Here is a 15,000-nt window from a genome sequence, read left to right on the forward strand (position 1 = left end):
TGGGTGTTTGGTGTTTGTATTTTATTTGTTTTGGGTTTTTTTTTGGGCAATTTTTTGGTCAGATGTTTTATTTTGGGTTTTGTTATATTTTTATTTGAATTGGTTTTTGTTTGTTTGGGTTGGGTTTGGTTTTTGTTATTGGGTTTTTGTTTGATTTTTTTTGTGTGTGTGTGTGTGTGTGTGTGTGTGTGTGTGTGTGTGTGTGTGTGTGTGTTTTTAGTGTTTTTGGGTGTGTGTGTAGTGTGTGTGTGTGTTTTGGTGTGTGTGTGTGGTGTGTGTGTGTGTGTGTGGTGTGTGTGTGTGTGTGTGTGTGTGTGTGTGTGAGTGTGTGTGTGTGTGTGTGTGTGTGTGTGTGTGTGTGTGTGTGTGTGTGTGTTGTGTGTAGTGTGTGTGGTGTGTGTGTGGTGTGTGTGTGTGTGTGTGTGTGTGTGTGTGTGTATGTGTGTGTGTGTGTGTGTGTATGTGTGTGTGTGTGTGTGTGTACAACCCTCCACGTTAATGTCCGGACTCGCTGTTTAATTAAGATAATTTGGCAGATGACTCAGCCATCCTGTCCTCAGCTCAGGTAAAAACTATCGTTCTTTTAGCACACCGGAGTTAATTAACATTTTGGTCGTTCCTTTAGCTTCGTTCACATGCTATGCCAAACAGTATTAAAAAGTAACAAAGGAAAATGGCTAAGTTAAATTAATGTGAATATTTATTTTTAATATTTATTAAAATATTTATTAATTTATTTTTATTATACATTGATGAGGGGATTAATTATATATGACTACACCTGTGGAAAAGAATAATAAATACGTGAATTTAAACACGCGATTTTGAACAGGGGAGATTAAACACGTTATTTTGAATTCGGGAATTTAAACATGTGATTTTCAACACGGCAGGTTAAACACGGCAGGTTAAACACGGCAGGTTAAACACGGAGGTTTCAAGTATCCCTGTCTCATGGTGTTCAGGTGAGAGATGATTTAATGGCCTTATGGGTCATAGGTTCAAACCAAGAAAGAAAACGCCTTAGAATCCCCAAAACCCCAAATTTGATAACCCCTATCCCAAACTAACTTTGATGATCAAAAAAAATTAGAGAATACAATATATGTTTTTTTTCCTTGACGAGTAAAAAAAAAAAAAAAAAAAAAAAAAAAAAAAAAAAGAAAAAGAGAGGGAAAAAGAGAGAAAAAGAGAGAAAAGAGAGAGAGAGAGGGGAGAGAGAGGAGCAGACCTAGTTCTAAATTGGGGAATAACACTTTGATTATTAATGGGATTGGGCAGACAATTTCCCCCCCTCCTCCCCCGATACTTCCGGTTCATCCCCAACCTTTGGTATTTAAATCCCTCCCCTCTTTCCTCCCTTTCCTCCCCTTTATCCTCCCCCCTCATCCTCCCCCCCTTGTCCTACCACAAGCTGACAATTAGGAAAAATTTTCTTTTTTTGGTGAAGAGTGAGGAGCATAGAAAGGGATAGAGAGAGAGTGACAGAGAGTAAGAGAGTAGGAAGAGTAGTGATAAAAGAGTGACAGCAGAGAGAGCAAGCAGAGCAGGACAGAGAGAGAGCAGCAAAGGAAGAGCAGCAGAGCAGAGCAGTGAAGCAGAGGGAGCAGTGACAGCAGAGCAGCAGAGCAGAGTAAAGGAAAGGGGCAGCAGCAGGAAGCAGCACAGCAGCAGAGGAAAAAGGGGTACACAACAAGCAGCAGAGTGAAGAGCAAAGTGACAGCAGCAGAGAGAAGCAAGCAGCAGGAAACAGCGAAGCAGAGGAAGCAGAAAAGGAAGAGACAGGAAGAGAAAAGGGAAAAGAGAGAGGAAGGTGGTGTGAGGAAGAGCAAAAGGAAGCATTAAAGGAGTGAAAGATTGCAGAGAGAACACAGTAGCAAGCAGAGCAAAACAGCAGAATAAAAGCAGAGCAGAGAGGGAAAAAGGAGAGGTAACCCAGCGCCAAAAGGCCCTTTTGTTACCGGGGAACCGCAAAACCCCATCCTGTGTAAACACCATCCTGTGTAAACCCCATCCTGTGTAAACCCCATCCTGTGTAAACCCCATCCTGTGTAAACCCCATCCTGTGTAAACCCCATCCTGTGTAAACCCCATCCTGTGTAAACACCATCCTGTGTAAACCCCATCCTGTGTAAACCCCATCCTGTGTAAACACCATCCCGTGTAAACCCCATCCTGTGTAAACACCATCCTGTGTAAACCCTATCCTGTGTAAACACCATCCTGTGTAAACACCATCCTGTGTAAACACCATCCTGTGTAAACACCATCCTGTGTAAACCCCATCCTGTGTAAACACCATCCTGTGTAAACACCATCCCGTGTAAACACCATCCCGTGTAAACACCATCCCGTGTAAACACCATCCCGTGTAAACACCATCCTGTGTAAACCCCATCCTGTGTAAACCCCATCCTGTGTAAACACCATCCTGTGTAAACACCATCCTGAGTAATGGAATGTGACGGGGAAACAGAGCGAGCATTTGTTCCCACTTTGTACCTGTCATATAGAATAGAGCAGCAGCACACTACTGATATATCCAATTTTGCTAATGAAGAGAAAGTATATAGGAGAGGATTATAACAATAGCTTCAGCCCAACCTGCTCCTTCCCTCTAGTGAATCATGTAGTAACTGCTGCCAGAAGACAGCGGAAGACCAGATATTGAGATGTAAATCCAAGAAAACAAAAGATCATCAAAGTGGACACTCCAGTTCTTCCTCTTCTCCCCCCTCCTCTCCCTAGCCTCTCGCACTCCCTATCCATTCGTATATTCTTATGCTGTTTTGGTTTTCCTCCCTACCTGGAGGGTCTACCTGGAGGGTATTCTGGGGATCGACGCCCCCCGCGGCCCGGTCCATGACCAGGCCCCCCGATGGATCCTTCTGTAGAGTCGGATTAAAAGGGAATCTCCGGTGACTACAGATCCAATCATCATTTCAAATCTTTATTGTTTTTTTCTATATTCATGTTATCTTCATGTTTATTGTCTTCATAAAAATAATTAACATGATAATAAACATGCTTATCTTCATATTTTTATATTCATGTTTATTATATTCATGTTTTTATTATATACACGTAGAAGTCGCAGTTCCAGGAGATTTGAATGCAGTCAGATGTGATCCAAGGAAAGGGAGCATAGCTCTAATTTCTACGACCAAGAGCCCTTCATCAACACGGAGGCATCCACCTTATCCCCCCTTCAAGAAGGGTGGCTTCCAGTCAGGGTTAGGAATAATTAATATATCTTCACTGAATGATGGTAGCGTGTCTTCATCTAGCTGGGATTTAAGGAGTTGAGTAATAACTCTTGATTCCACTTAACAATTTCCTTTACTTAGTTCTGGCTTCCTTGTCCTGATCACACCTCTCAAAGATCCATAATGTTTACCTCGACTATTTCTTCGTCTAGTTCGCTTCGCTTATCTAACACTCAAAAGTTTGTATCATCTCTGTGGCTTGACTGCGTCTTTAGCTGATGCAAGCAGCTGAGCAGAGCAGCAGAGCGGCAGAGCAGCAGAGCAAGCAGAGCAAGCAGAGAAGCACAGCAGCAAGCAGTAAAAGCAAAAGCAGTAAGAATCCATATGACGAAAAGAAAGCTACTAATCGTAGGAGATTTCAACCACACAGAAAAAGACTGAAGACTTTGGACACACATTGGGCGACCTGAAACTTGGATGGCTAACATGGAGGTGGTGACGGGAAACTCTCTCTCAACAAGTCAGGGACTCAAGTGGTATAAAATACCGACATGATGTAAAAAAAATAGTATAATGCAATCCTTTATACTGCATGTGAATTTTTCATGTCTGGGACTCAACGAGCAGGGATTGAACCAGCAAGACTGGATATAGTATTTACCACAAGCATATCTGACATAGGTGAAGAATACGATAGGCCTCTGGTTTTAGCGACCTTACAGTAATGAATTTCAGGTACCTTGCAAAAGTAAACATTAAATGAAAAATAAAAGGTGGGGGATGGAAAAAAAAACAGATTTCAGAAGAGGAAACTTAAGGATAAGGAAATTCCTGAGTGAGGAGGGAAACTGGAAGAAAAGTCAGCGAAAGTGATGAAGTACCAGGTAGGAAAGTGAGAGAGAGGAAAACTTCAAATATAGAAGATAAAACAAAAAGAAAAGAGTCTATGGCTCAACCAAAGATGCAGAGAGGAAAAAGTGCAATAGTATAGAAAAGCTATTAAAAACAGAGAAATGACCATAAAAAGCATAAACGAGTGAGAAGGGATTCCGAACGATAATTTGAGAATGACAGCAAAAGCCAAGCCTGAAACGAAACTGCTTCACAGTCACATCAGATGACAGTAAAGACCAATTAATAAGGGAGGAAGGAAAGAAGAGAGTTCACGGGAAATCTATGATCATATGCATCCATCCATTTCCCTAGTTCTCGAACACGACACTCCCTACACCGTTTCTCCTCTGCACTTCCTTACATCACAGTATCCCCTATCTGTCCATCAGGACGCCCCTCTAGATCACCCATTTCTCCACCTAGCCGTCCCCTCCCTCCTTCCCGTCACGTCAATTTCCCGCCTTACTGCCACGATGATAACAACCTCAGGCGCTCTTTCCATTAGTCCGTCGCCATGACAGTAAAAGGACCTCCTCCTCCCCGAATGAATGTAAATAGGGTGAGGCACACTGCTCCCGGAGCGACCTAACGCCTGTCACAGTCTGCCATCCATCCATCATCAGAGATGCTATCCCAGAAAGACGTCACAAGGTCGCCAAGCTTGGAAATCAACGACTTGTGACCGGGCGCCATTACCGTCCCTGGCGCGCGTTCGATTTCCTGGCAGCAGAATATAAACAATTAAAAAAACTAACTTCTCTTGTGTTCGAATATATACATACATTTCCAAAAGCGTCGGCGTTTTGTATCGAATATTATTCTGAATGAATAACAATTAGCTATTGGCTTGAATATAAATTACCCGTCATAATGTATGCATAACATCAATGAAACGGCGCCAGCGAAACGGACGCAGCTGGGAGACTTGGCGGGAATAATTACGCGGCAATATTCAAATGAAGGAGAGGCCACTTAACGCGGGAAAACGAGAGCGGCTGATGCTATATTTATGAAAATTAAGAAATGTACATTACAAGAATTTAGAAATTAACATTTGATATTTTTCACGAGGATTACTGAACAATGATTCATCGAAGGACATTACTGATTGTACATTATTTATAATACACTTGTTCCCTGAATAATAATAATAATAATAATAATAATAATAATAATAATAATAATAATAATAATAATAAATGCTTTTACTACTACTACTAATAATAATAATATTTTTAAATATTCTGAAAATACAATAAAAGCATCAAATATATACACATTCCACACATTCCTAAATATGCAAATGCGTTACTAAATAATAATAGTCACTTCATAAATACTAACATTTAACATCCATGTCTTCACAAAAACAGTAAATTATAATTAAAATTTATCGAATATAAGAGACTTGTGTACACTTGACGGTGTAATAACACACACACACACACACACACACACATACACACACACACACACACACACACACACAGATGAGCTATGAATCGACCCCTGCAATCACAATTAGGTGAGTACAATGTACACATGACAGAAACACAAGTAGAAAGCGAGTGTACACATGACGGAAAAACATGTGCACACACACACCATGAGGTGCTAAAGAGACTGACGTTAATTGAAGGTACAACCTCGTTGGTCAACTGGAAACTATGAACCTGGAAAAAATGTAGGATGCCCATTGCAGAAAAATAGGGAGGTAATTAGACCATTTGAAGAGTTCATCTAGAGAGGTCCTTTAGAGGTCATTTAGAGAGGTCATTTAGAGAGGTCCTTTAGAGGCCCTTTAGAGAGATAATTAGGTCATTTGAAGAGTTCATCTAGAGAGGTCCTATAGAGGTTCTTTAGAGAGGTCATTAGGTCATTTGGAGAAGTCATTTGTAGAACTCATTAGGACATTAGGAGAGATAAATAGAAGTCATTAGAAGAGCCAGAAATGAGCATAAGAGAGTTAGGAAGAAAGGCATCACAACACAGTAGCTGTTGATGGAAGACAAGGTGGCATCTTGCTCGCAAAATTCCAAGATGAGCTTACACAAGAAAACTGACAAGCTGAGACGGGAAATGCAAAGCCGAGCAAAGTGTGAGAACCTCAAGGGATGATTCATGTTCTTAGACGCTTACCAGATCTGGACATGACAAAGACCTGGAGACCAAACAGATCAACGGCTACTTAAAAACAGACTGGGAAAGGACAGACATGATCTCTGTTATATAACTCGAAGAGTAAAAAAAAAAAAAAAGGTTCAGATAAATGGATTTTCACAAAAGGAACCAAATAAACACGCAGTGAGAGGGACCAAATAAGCATGGAAAGCCAAATAAATACACAAAGAGCCAAGAAACCAAATATACACAGAATAAGGACGAAGAAAATACACAGTTCTTAGAGGCCAAACAAATAAATAAAAACAAAATCTGTAGAAACTAAACAAATATACACAAGTCCTTACAAGCAAATACACACAGGCCCTAAAGGCGAGGTGGGGGGGGGGGGGGGGGGGGGGAATACACACAGGCCCTAAAGGCGAGGGGGAATACACACAGGCCCTAAAGGGGGGGAAGACACACAGGAGTGTGGGCAATACACTCAGGCGTTAGGGGTGGGACAATACACAAGCCCTAGGGGGTGGGACAATGCACATAGACCCTAAGGGGTGGGACAATACACTGGCCATAGGGGGTGGCACAATACACAAGCCCTACGGGGTGGGACAGTACACACTGGCCCTAGGGGGTGGGACAATACACACATGCCCTAGGGGTGGAACAATACACATAGGCCCTACGGGAATGGAACAATACACACTGACCCTAGCAAGAAACGATACAGACTGGCCCTACGTATGGAGAAATACATGCATGCGCTAGGGAAGGAACAATAAACACAATCCCAAGGGATGGGGGAAATATATGCTGGTCCTAGAGACCAAACAAATGCACACAGGTTCTAGGGGCCCAAGTAAATATACAAAACCTAGGGGCCAAAAATACATGCACATACAACCCCAGTACACACCTGTCTGGAGAGCAGAAGGGCAGAGGTGACGGGTGGAGTCCCTCAGTGATCACTGCTTGGACCTCTGCTGTATATATAAAGAACAAGAATCACAATACTGTAGCAAACACAATACACAAGAAAACCACAAAAATCTTATAAACATTAATGACCTACCAGAGGAAACTGAACCTTATTTGTTGCTGTTTGTTGATACAATACGAGGTAAGTCATTGAAACAAACACAGCAGAGGCTCCGTGGTGATTTACACTCCAATGCGGTAAATAAAGTGGCTAATTGAATTCAGTCCTGAAAAGTAAAAAGTTATAACAAAAGCAGCAATGAGAAGACCAGGCAAGGAGTACAGCTCGGGAGATAAGTCTGAAGAGACTTTGAAAGCTTACAATAGCATCTGTAGATGTGAAAAAAATTAGAGACGCAATAATAACGTATACAGAAGGGTCTCACCTTACAGCATTTCACTAATACAGCAGTTTTCAGTTACACCCATTCTTCATTCCGATTTCCCACGATAAATATTTTCACCACTTACTATAAGCTAAGGACGAAAGTATTTTAAAGTAAGTAATGTACGTACTGTATTTACATTTTTTTAGGCCTAGCTCTGAAAAGTGAAAGTGAAAAAAAGGGTTATGTTTCACTTTACAGCGGTGGCCTGGAACCTAACCTACCGTATAAGCGGAGCTCTGTTGTAAAATGCGCAGAGAATTTGATAAAATGGATAGTAAGGAGATATGTGAGGTGGAAGAAGGAAACAAAGACGAAAATCAACTACAATAATGTCAGAAATGATTTTTGTCTCGTAGTGGGAAGTGGAATATACCTGAAGAGGTGGCGGAGGAAAACACTGTACACAGTTTCAAGAGTGGGTATGATCTTCCCTTGAAGGACAGGAATCAGTAAAGAGGCAGTAGTACAGAGACAGTATTAAAGAGGCAGTAGTACAGAGGCAGTAGTACAGAAGCAGTAGTAAAGACACAGTAGTACAGAGGCAGTAGTACAGAAGCAGTAGTAAAGAGGCAGTAGTAAAGAGGCAGTAGTACAGAGGCAGTAGTAAAGAGGCAGTAGTAAAGAGGCAGTAGCACAGAGACAGTAGTAAAGAGGCAGTAGTAAAGAGGCAGTAGCACAGAGACAGTAGTAAAGAGGCAGTAGTAAAGAGGCAGTAGTAAAGAGGCAGTAGTACAGAGACAGTAGTAAAGAGACAGTAGTAAAGAGGCAGTAGTACAGGAGCAGTAGTAAAGAGGCAGTAGTACAGAGACAGTAGTAAAGAGGCAGTAGTACAGAGACAGTAGTAAAGAGGCAGTAGTACAGAGACAGTAGTAAAGAGGCAGTAGTAAAGAGGCAGTAGCACAGAGACAGTAGTAAAGAGGCAGTAGCACAGAGACAGTAGTAAAGAGGCAGTAGTAAAGAGGCAGTAGCACAGAGACAGTAGTAAAGAGGCAGTAGTACAGAGACAGTAGTAAAGAGGCAGTAGTAAAGAGGCAGTAGCACAGCGACAGTAGTAAAGAGGCAGTAGTAAAGAGGCAGTAGTACAGAGGCAGTAGTACAGGAGCAGTAGTAAAGAGGCAGTAGTACAGAGGCAGTAGTAAAGAGGCAGTAGTACAGAGACAGTAGTAAAGAGGCAGTAGTAAAGAGGCAGTAGTAAAGAGGCAGTAGTAAAGAGGCAGTAGCACAGAGACAGTAGTAAAGAGGCAGTAGTACAGAGGCAGTAGTAAAGAGGCAGTAGTAAAGAGGCAGTAGTGAAGAGGCAGTAGCACAGAGACAGTAGTAAAGAGGCAGTAGTAAAGAGAAAGTAGCAAAGAGGCAGTAGTAAAGAGGCAGTAGTAAAGAGGCAGTAGTACAGAGGCAGTAGTAAAGAGGCAGTAGTAAAGAGGCAGTAGTAAAGAGGCAGTAGCACAGAGACAGTAGTAAAGAGGCAGTAGTACAGAGGCAGTAGTAAAGAGGCAGTAGTAAAGAGGCAGTAGTAAAGAGGCAGTAGCACAGAGACAGTAGTAAAGAGGCAGTAGTACAGAGGCAGTAGTAAAGAGGCAGTAGTAAAGAGGCAGTAGCACAGAGACAGTAGTAAAGAGGCAGTAGCACAGAGACAGTAGTAAAGAGGCAGTAGTACAGAGGCAGTAGTAAAAACCCAGTAGTAAAGAAAGTAAAGAGGCAGTAGTAAAGAGGCAGTAGTACAAAGACAGTAGTAAAGAGGCAGTAGTAAAGAGGCAGTAGTACAGAGACAGTAGTAAAGAGGCAGTAGTAAAGAGGCAGTAGTACAGAGGCAGTAGTAAAGAGGCAGTAGTAAAGAGGCAGTAGTAAAGAGGCAGTAGCACAGAGACAGTAGTAAAGAGGCAGTAGTACAGAGGCAGTAGTAAAGAGGCAGTAGTAAAGAGGCAGTAGTAAAGAGGCAGTAGTACAGAGACAGTAGAAAAGAGGCAGTGGTACAGATGCAGTAGCAAAGAGGCAGTAGTAAAGAGGCAGTAGTAAAGAGGCAGTAGTAAAGAGGCAGTAGCAAAGAGGCAGTAGTAAAGAGACAGTAGTACAGAGGCAGTAGTAAAGAGACAGTAGTACAGAGAAAGTAGGAAAGAGGCAGTAGTAAAGAGGCAGTAGTACAGAGGCAGTAGTAAAGAGGCAGTAGTACAGAGGCAGTAGTAAAGAGGCAGTAGTACAGAGGCAGTAGTAAAGAGGCAGTAGTAAAGAGGCAGTAGTACAAAGACAGTAGTAAAGAGGCAGTAGTAAAGAGGCAGTAGTAAAGAGGCAGTAGTAAAGAGGCAGTAGTAAAGAGGCAGTAGTAAAGAGGCAGTAGTAAAGAGGCAGTAGTAAAGAGGCAGTAGTAAAGAGGCAGTAGTACAAAGACGGTAGTAAAGAGGCAGTAGTACAAAGACAGTAGTAAAGAGGCAGTAGTAAAGAGGCAGTAGTAAAGAGGCAGTAGTAAAGAGGCAGTAGTAAAGAGGCAGTAGTAAAGAGGCAGTAGTAAAGAGGCAGTAGTAAAGAGGCAGTAGTACAGAGGCAGTAGTAAAGAGAATGTAGCAAAGAGGCAGTAGTAAAGAGACAGTAATAGAGAGGCAGTAGTAAAGAGGCAGTAGTAAAGAGGCAGTAGTAAAGAGGCAGTAGTAAAGAGGCAGTAGTAAAGAGGCAGTAGTAAAGAGGCAGTAGTAAAGAGGCAGTAGTAAAGAGGCAGTAGTAAAGAGGCAGTAGTAAAGAGGCAGTAGTAAAGAGGCAGTAGTAAAGAGGCAGTAGTAAAGAGGCAGTAGTAAAGAGGCAGTAGTAAAGAGGCAGTAGTACAGAGGCAGTAGTAAAGAGGCAGTAGTAAAGAGGCAGTAGTAAAGAGGCAGTAGTAAAGAGGCAGTAGTAAAGAGGCAGTAGTAGGCAGTAGAGGCAGTAAAGAGGCAGTAGTAAGAGGCAGTAGTAAAGTAAAGAGGCAGTAGTAAAGAGACAGTAGTAAAGAGGCAGTAGTAAAGAGGCAGTAGTAAAGAGGCAGTAGTAAAGAGGCAGTAGTAAAGAGGCAGTAGTAAAGAGGCAGTAGTAAAGAGACAGTAGTAAAGAGGCAGTAGTAAAGAGGCAGTAGTAAAGAGGCAGTAGTAAAGAGGCAGTAGTAAAGAGACAGTAGTAAAGAGGCAGTAGTAAAGAGGCAGTAGTAAAGAGGCAGTAGTAAAGAGGCAGTAAAGAGGCAGTAGTAAAGAGGCAGTAGTAAAGAGGCAGTAGTAAAGAGGCAGTAGTAAAGAGGCAGTAGTAAAGAGGCAGTAGTAAAGAGGCAGTAGTAAAGAGGCAGTAGTAAAGAGACAGTAAGACAGAGGCAGTATTAAAGAGACAGTAGTAGAGAGGCAGTAGTAAAGAGGCAGTAGTAAAGAGGCAGTAGTAAAGAGACAGTAAGACAGAGGCAGTAGTAAAGAGGCAGTAGTAAAGAGGCAGTAGTAAAGAGGCAGTAGTAAAGAGGCAGTAGTACAAAGAGTACAATAGCAGTAGTACAGAGACAGTAGTACAGAGGCAGTATTAAAGAGGCAGTATTAAAGAAGCAGTAATAAAGAGGCAGTATTAAAGAGGCATTAGTAAAGAGGCAGTAGTACAGAGACAGTAGTAAAGAGACAGTATTAAAGAGGCAGTATTAAAGAGGCAGTATTAAAGAGGCAGTAGTAAAGAGGCAGTAGTAAAGAGACAGTAGTACAGAGACAGTAGTAAAGAGGCAGTATTAAAGAGGCAGTATTAAAGAGGCAGTAGTAAAGAGGCAGTAGTAAAGAGGCAGTAGTAAAGAGGCAGTAGTAAAGAGGCAGTAGTAAAAAGGCAGTAAAGAGGCAGTAGTAAAGAGGCAGTAGTAAAGAGGCAGTAGTAAAGAGACAGTAGTAAAGAGGCAGTAGTAAAGAGGCAGTAGTAAAGAGGCAGTAGTAAAGAGGCAGTAGTAAAGAGGCAGTAGTAAAGAGGCAGTAGTAAAGAGACAGTAGTAAAGAGGCAGTAGTAAAGAGGCAGTAGTAAAGAGGCAGTAGTAAAGAGGCAGTAGTAAAGAGGCAGTAGTAAAGAGGCAGTAGTAAAGAGGCAGTAGTAAAGAGGCAGTAGTAAAGAGGCAGTAGTAAAGAGGCAGTAGTAAAGAGGCAGTAGTAAAGAGGCAGTAGTAAAGAGGCAGTAGTAAAGAGGCAGTAGTAAAGAGGCAGTAGTAAAGAGGCAGTAGTAAAGAGAATGTAGCAAAGAGGCAGTAGTAAAGAGGCAGTAGTAAAGAGACAGTAATAGAGAGGCAGTAGTAAAGAGGCAGTAGTAAAGAGGCAGTAGTAAAGAGGCAGTAGTAAAGAGGCAGTAGTAAAGAGGCAGTAGTAAAGAGGCAGTAGTAAAGAGGCAGTAGAGGCAGTAGTAAAGAGGCAGTAGTAAAGAGAAAGTAGCAAAGAGGCAGTAGTAAAGAGACAGTAGTAAAGAGGCAGTAGTAAAGAGGCAGTAGTAAAGACACAGTAGTAGAGAGGCAGTAGTAAAGAGGCAGTAATAAAGAGGCAGTAGTAAAGAGGCAGTATTAAAGAGGCAGTATTAAAGAGGCAGTAGTAAAGAGGCAGTAGTACAGAGACAGTAGTACAGAGACAGTAGTAAAGAGCACAGTAGTAAAGAGGCAGTAGTAAAGAGGCAGTAGTAAAGAGGCAGTAGTAAAGAGGCAGTAGTAACAGATTAAAGAGGCAGTAGTAAAGAGACAGTAGTAGAGAGGCAGTAGTAAAGAGGCAGTAATAAAGAGGCAGTAGTAAAGAGGCAGTATTAAAGAGGCAGTAATAAAGAGGCAGTATTAAAGAGGCAGTAGTAAAGAGGCAGGAGTAAAGAGACAGTAGTACAGAGACAGTAGTAAAGAGGCAGTATTAAAGAAGCAGTATTAAAGAGGCAGTAGTAAAGAGGCAGTAGTAAAGAGGCAGTAGTAAAGAGGCAGTAGTAAAGAGGCAGTAGTAAAAAGGCAGTAAAGAGGCAGTAGTAAAGAGGCAGTAGTAAAGAGACAGTAGTAAAGAGGCAGAAGTAAAGAGGCAGTAGTAAAAAGGCAGTAGTAAAGAGACAGTAGTAAAGAGAGGCAGTATAGAGGCAGTAGTAAAGAGGCAGTAGTAAAGAGGCATTAGTAAAGAGACAGTAGTATAGAGGCAGTAGTAAAGAGGCAGTAGTAAAGAGGCAGTAGTAAAGAGGCAGTAGTAGAGAGGCAGTAGTAAAGAGGCAGTAGTAAAGAGGCAGTAGTAAAGAGGCAGTAGTAAAGAGGCAGTAGTACAGAGGCAGTAGTAAAGAGGCAGTAGTAAAGAGGCAGTAGTAAAGAGGCAGTAGTAAAGAGGCAGTAGTAAAGAGACAGTAGTAAAGAGACAGCAGTAGAGAGGCAGTAGTAAAGAGGCAGTAGTAAAGAGGCAGTAGTAAAGAGGCAGTAGTAAAGAGGCAGTAGTAAAGAGACAGTAGTAGAGAGGCAGTAGTAAAGAGGCAGTAGTAAAGAGGCAGTAGTAAAGAGGCAGTAGTAAAGAGGCAGTAGTAAAGAGGCAGTAGTAAAGAGACAGCAGTAAAGAGACAGCAGTAGAGAGACAGTAGTAAAGAGGCAGTAGTAAAGAGACAGCAGTAAAGAGACAGCAGTAGAGAGACAGTAGTAAAGAGGCAGTAGTAAAGAGGCAGTAGTAAAGAGGCAGTAGTAAAGAGGCAGTAGTACAGAGACAGTAGTAAAGAGGCAGTAGTAAAGAGGCAGTAGTAAAGAGGCAGTAGTAAAGAGGCAGTAGTAAAGAGGCAGTAGTAAAGAGACAGTAGTAGAGAGGCAGTAGTAAAGAGGCAGTAATAAAGAGGCAGTAGTAAAGAGGCAGTAGTACAGAGGCAGTAGTAAAGAGAAAGTAGCAAAGAGGCAGTAGTAAAGAGGCAGTAGTAAAGAGGCAGTAGTAAAGAGGCAGTAGTAAAGAGGCAGTAGTACAGTAGAGAGGCAAGTAAAGGCAGTAGTAAAGAGGCAGTAGTAAAGAGGCAGTAGCAAAGAGGCAGTAGTAAAGAGACAGTAGTACAGAGGCAGTAGTAAAGAGGCAGTAGTACAGAGTAAGTAGTAAAGAGGCAGTAGTAAAGAGGCAGTAGTACAGAGGCAGTAGTACAGAGACAGTAGTAAAGAGGCAACAGTAAAAAGGCAGTAAAGAGGCAGTAGTAAAGAGGCAGTAGTAAAGAGGCAGTAGTAAAGAGGCAGTAGTAAAGAGGCAGTAGTAAAGAGGCAGTAGTAAAGAGGCAGTAGTAAAGAGGCAGTAGTAAAGAGGCAGTAGTAAAGAGGCAGTAGTAAAGAGACAGTAGTAAAGAGGCAGTAGTAAAGAGGCAGTAGTAAAGAGGCAACAGTAAAGAGGCAGTAGTAAAAAGGCAGTAAAGAGGCAGTAGTAAAGAGACAGTAGTAAAGAGGCAGTAAAGGGGCAGTAGTAAAGAGGCAGTAGTAAAGAGGCAGTAGCAAAGAGGCAGTAGCAAATAGGCAGTAGTAAAGAGGCAGTAGTAAAGAGACAGCAGTAGAGAGGCAGTAGTAAAGAGGCAGTAGTAAAGAGGCAGTAGTTAAGAGGCAGCAGTAGAGAGGCAGTAGTAAAGAGGCAGTAGTAAAGAGGCAGTAGTAAAGAGGCAGTATTAAAGAGGCAGCAGTAGAGAGGCAGTAGTAAAGAGACAGCAGTAGAGAGGCAGTAGTAAAGAGGCAGTATTAAAGAGACAGCAGTAGAGAGGCAGTAGTAAAGAGGCAGTATTAAAGAGGCAGTAGTAAAGAGGCAGTAGTAAAGAGGCAGTATTAAAGAGGCAGCAGTAGAGAGGCTGGTCCAGAAGCAGTCATTAGACTTCTGTATAAACAAATAGGTAAGTACAAACAGGTAAGTTTAACCAGGTGAATATAAATAGGTGAGTATAACCAGGTGAGTACACACAGGTGAGTACGAACAGGTGAGTACAAACTGGTGAATACAACCGAGTACAACCATGTGGAGGCAAACTGAATACAGTTTCAAGAACAGATATGGTAAGGCCCATGAGCCCAGAAAACAGTGATGTATCGTAAAGGGCTGACAGATGCAGATGAAAGTATCATTAGAGGCGGGGCCAGGAGCTGAGTCTCGACCCACGTAAACCCGCTCAACAATTCCCTACAAACACACACACACAAACACACACACATACACACGCGGAAGTATTTCTTCAGCCACAGAGTAGTCAGTAAGCGGAATAGTTTGGGAAGCGATGTAGTGGAGGCAGGATCCATACATAGCTTTAAGCAGAGGTATGATAAAGCTCACGGTTCAGGGAGAGTGACCTAGTAGCGACCAGTGAATAGGCGGGCCCAGGAGCTTGGACTCGACCCCTGCAACCTCAACTAGGTGAGTACAACTAGGTGATTACACACACATACATACACATACACACACACACACACACACACACACACATACATACACATACACACACAC

The 15,000-nt window shown here is 42.2% G+C and overlaps 1 protein-coding gene across 3 annotated transcripts in view; it reads right to left on the minus strand.

The window, feature by feature from the left end:
• Positions 1-15,000, minus strand: part of LOC138853235 (uncharacterized) — a 98,170-nt gene that overhangs the window by 33,498 nt on the left and 49,672 nt on the right. For 2 of the 3 annotated variants that reach the window (XM_070088879.1, XM_070088878.1), the window contains exon 2: positions 7,135-7,201. The gene's annotated coding sequence lies outside the window, so the exon portion shown is untranslated. The remainder of the gene's footprint in view (positions 1-7,134; positions 7,202-15,000) is intronic. The other variant, XM_070088880.1, reaches the window with a different exon arrangement.

This window comes from Cherax quadricarinatus, chromosome 26 (genome assembly GCF_038502225.1).
Source record: "Cherax quadricarinatus isolate ZL_2023a chromosome 26, ASM3850222v1, whole genome shotgun sequence".
Lineage (NCBI taxonomy): Eukaryota > Metazoa > Arthropoda > Malacostraca > Decapoda > Parastacidae > Cherax > Cherax quadricarinatus.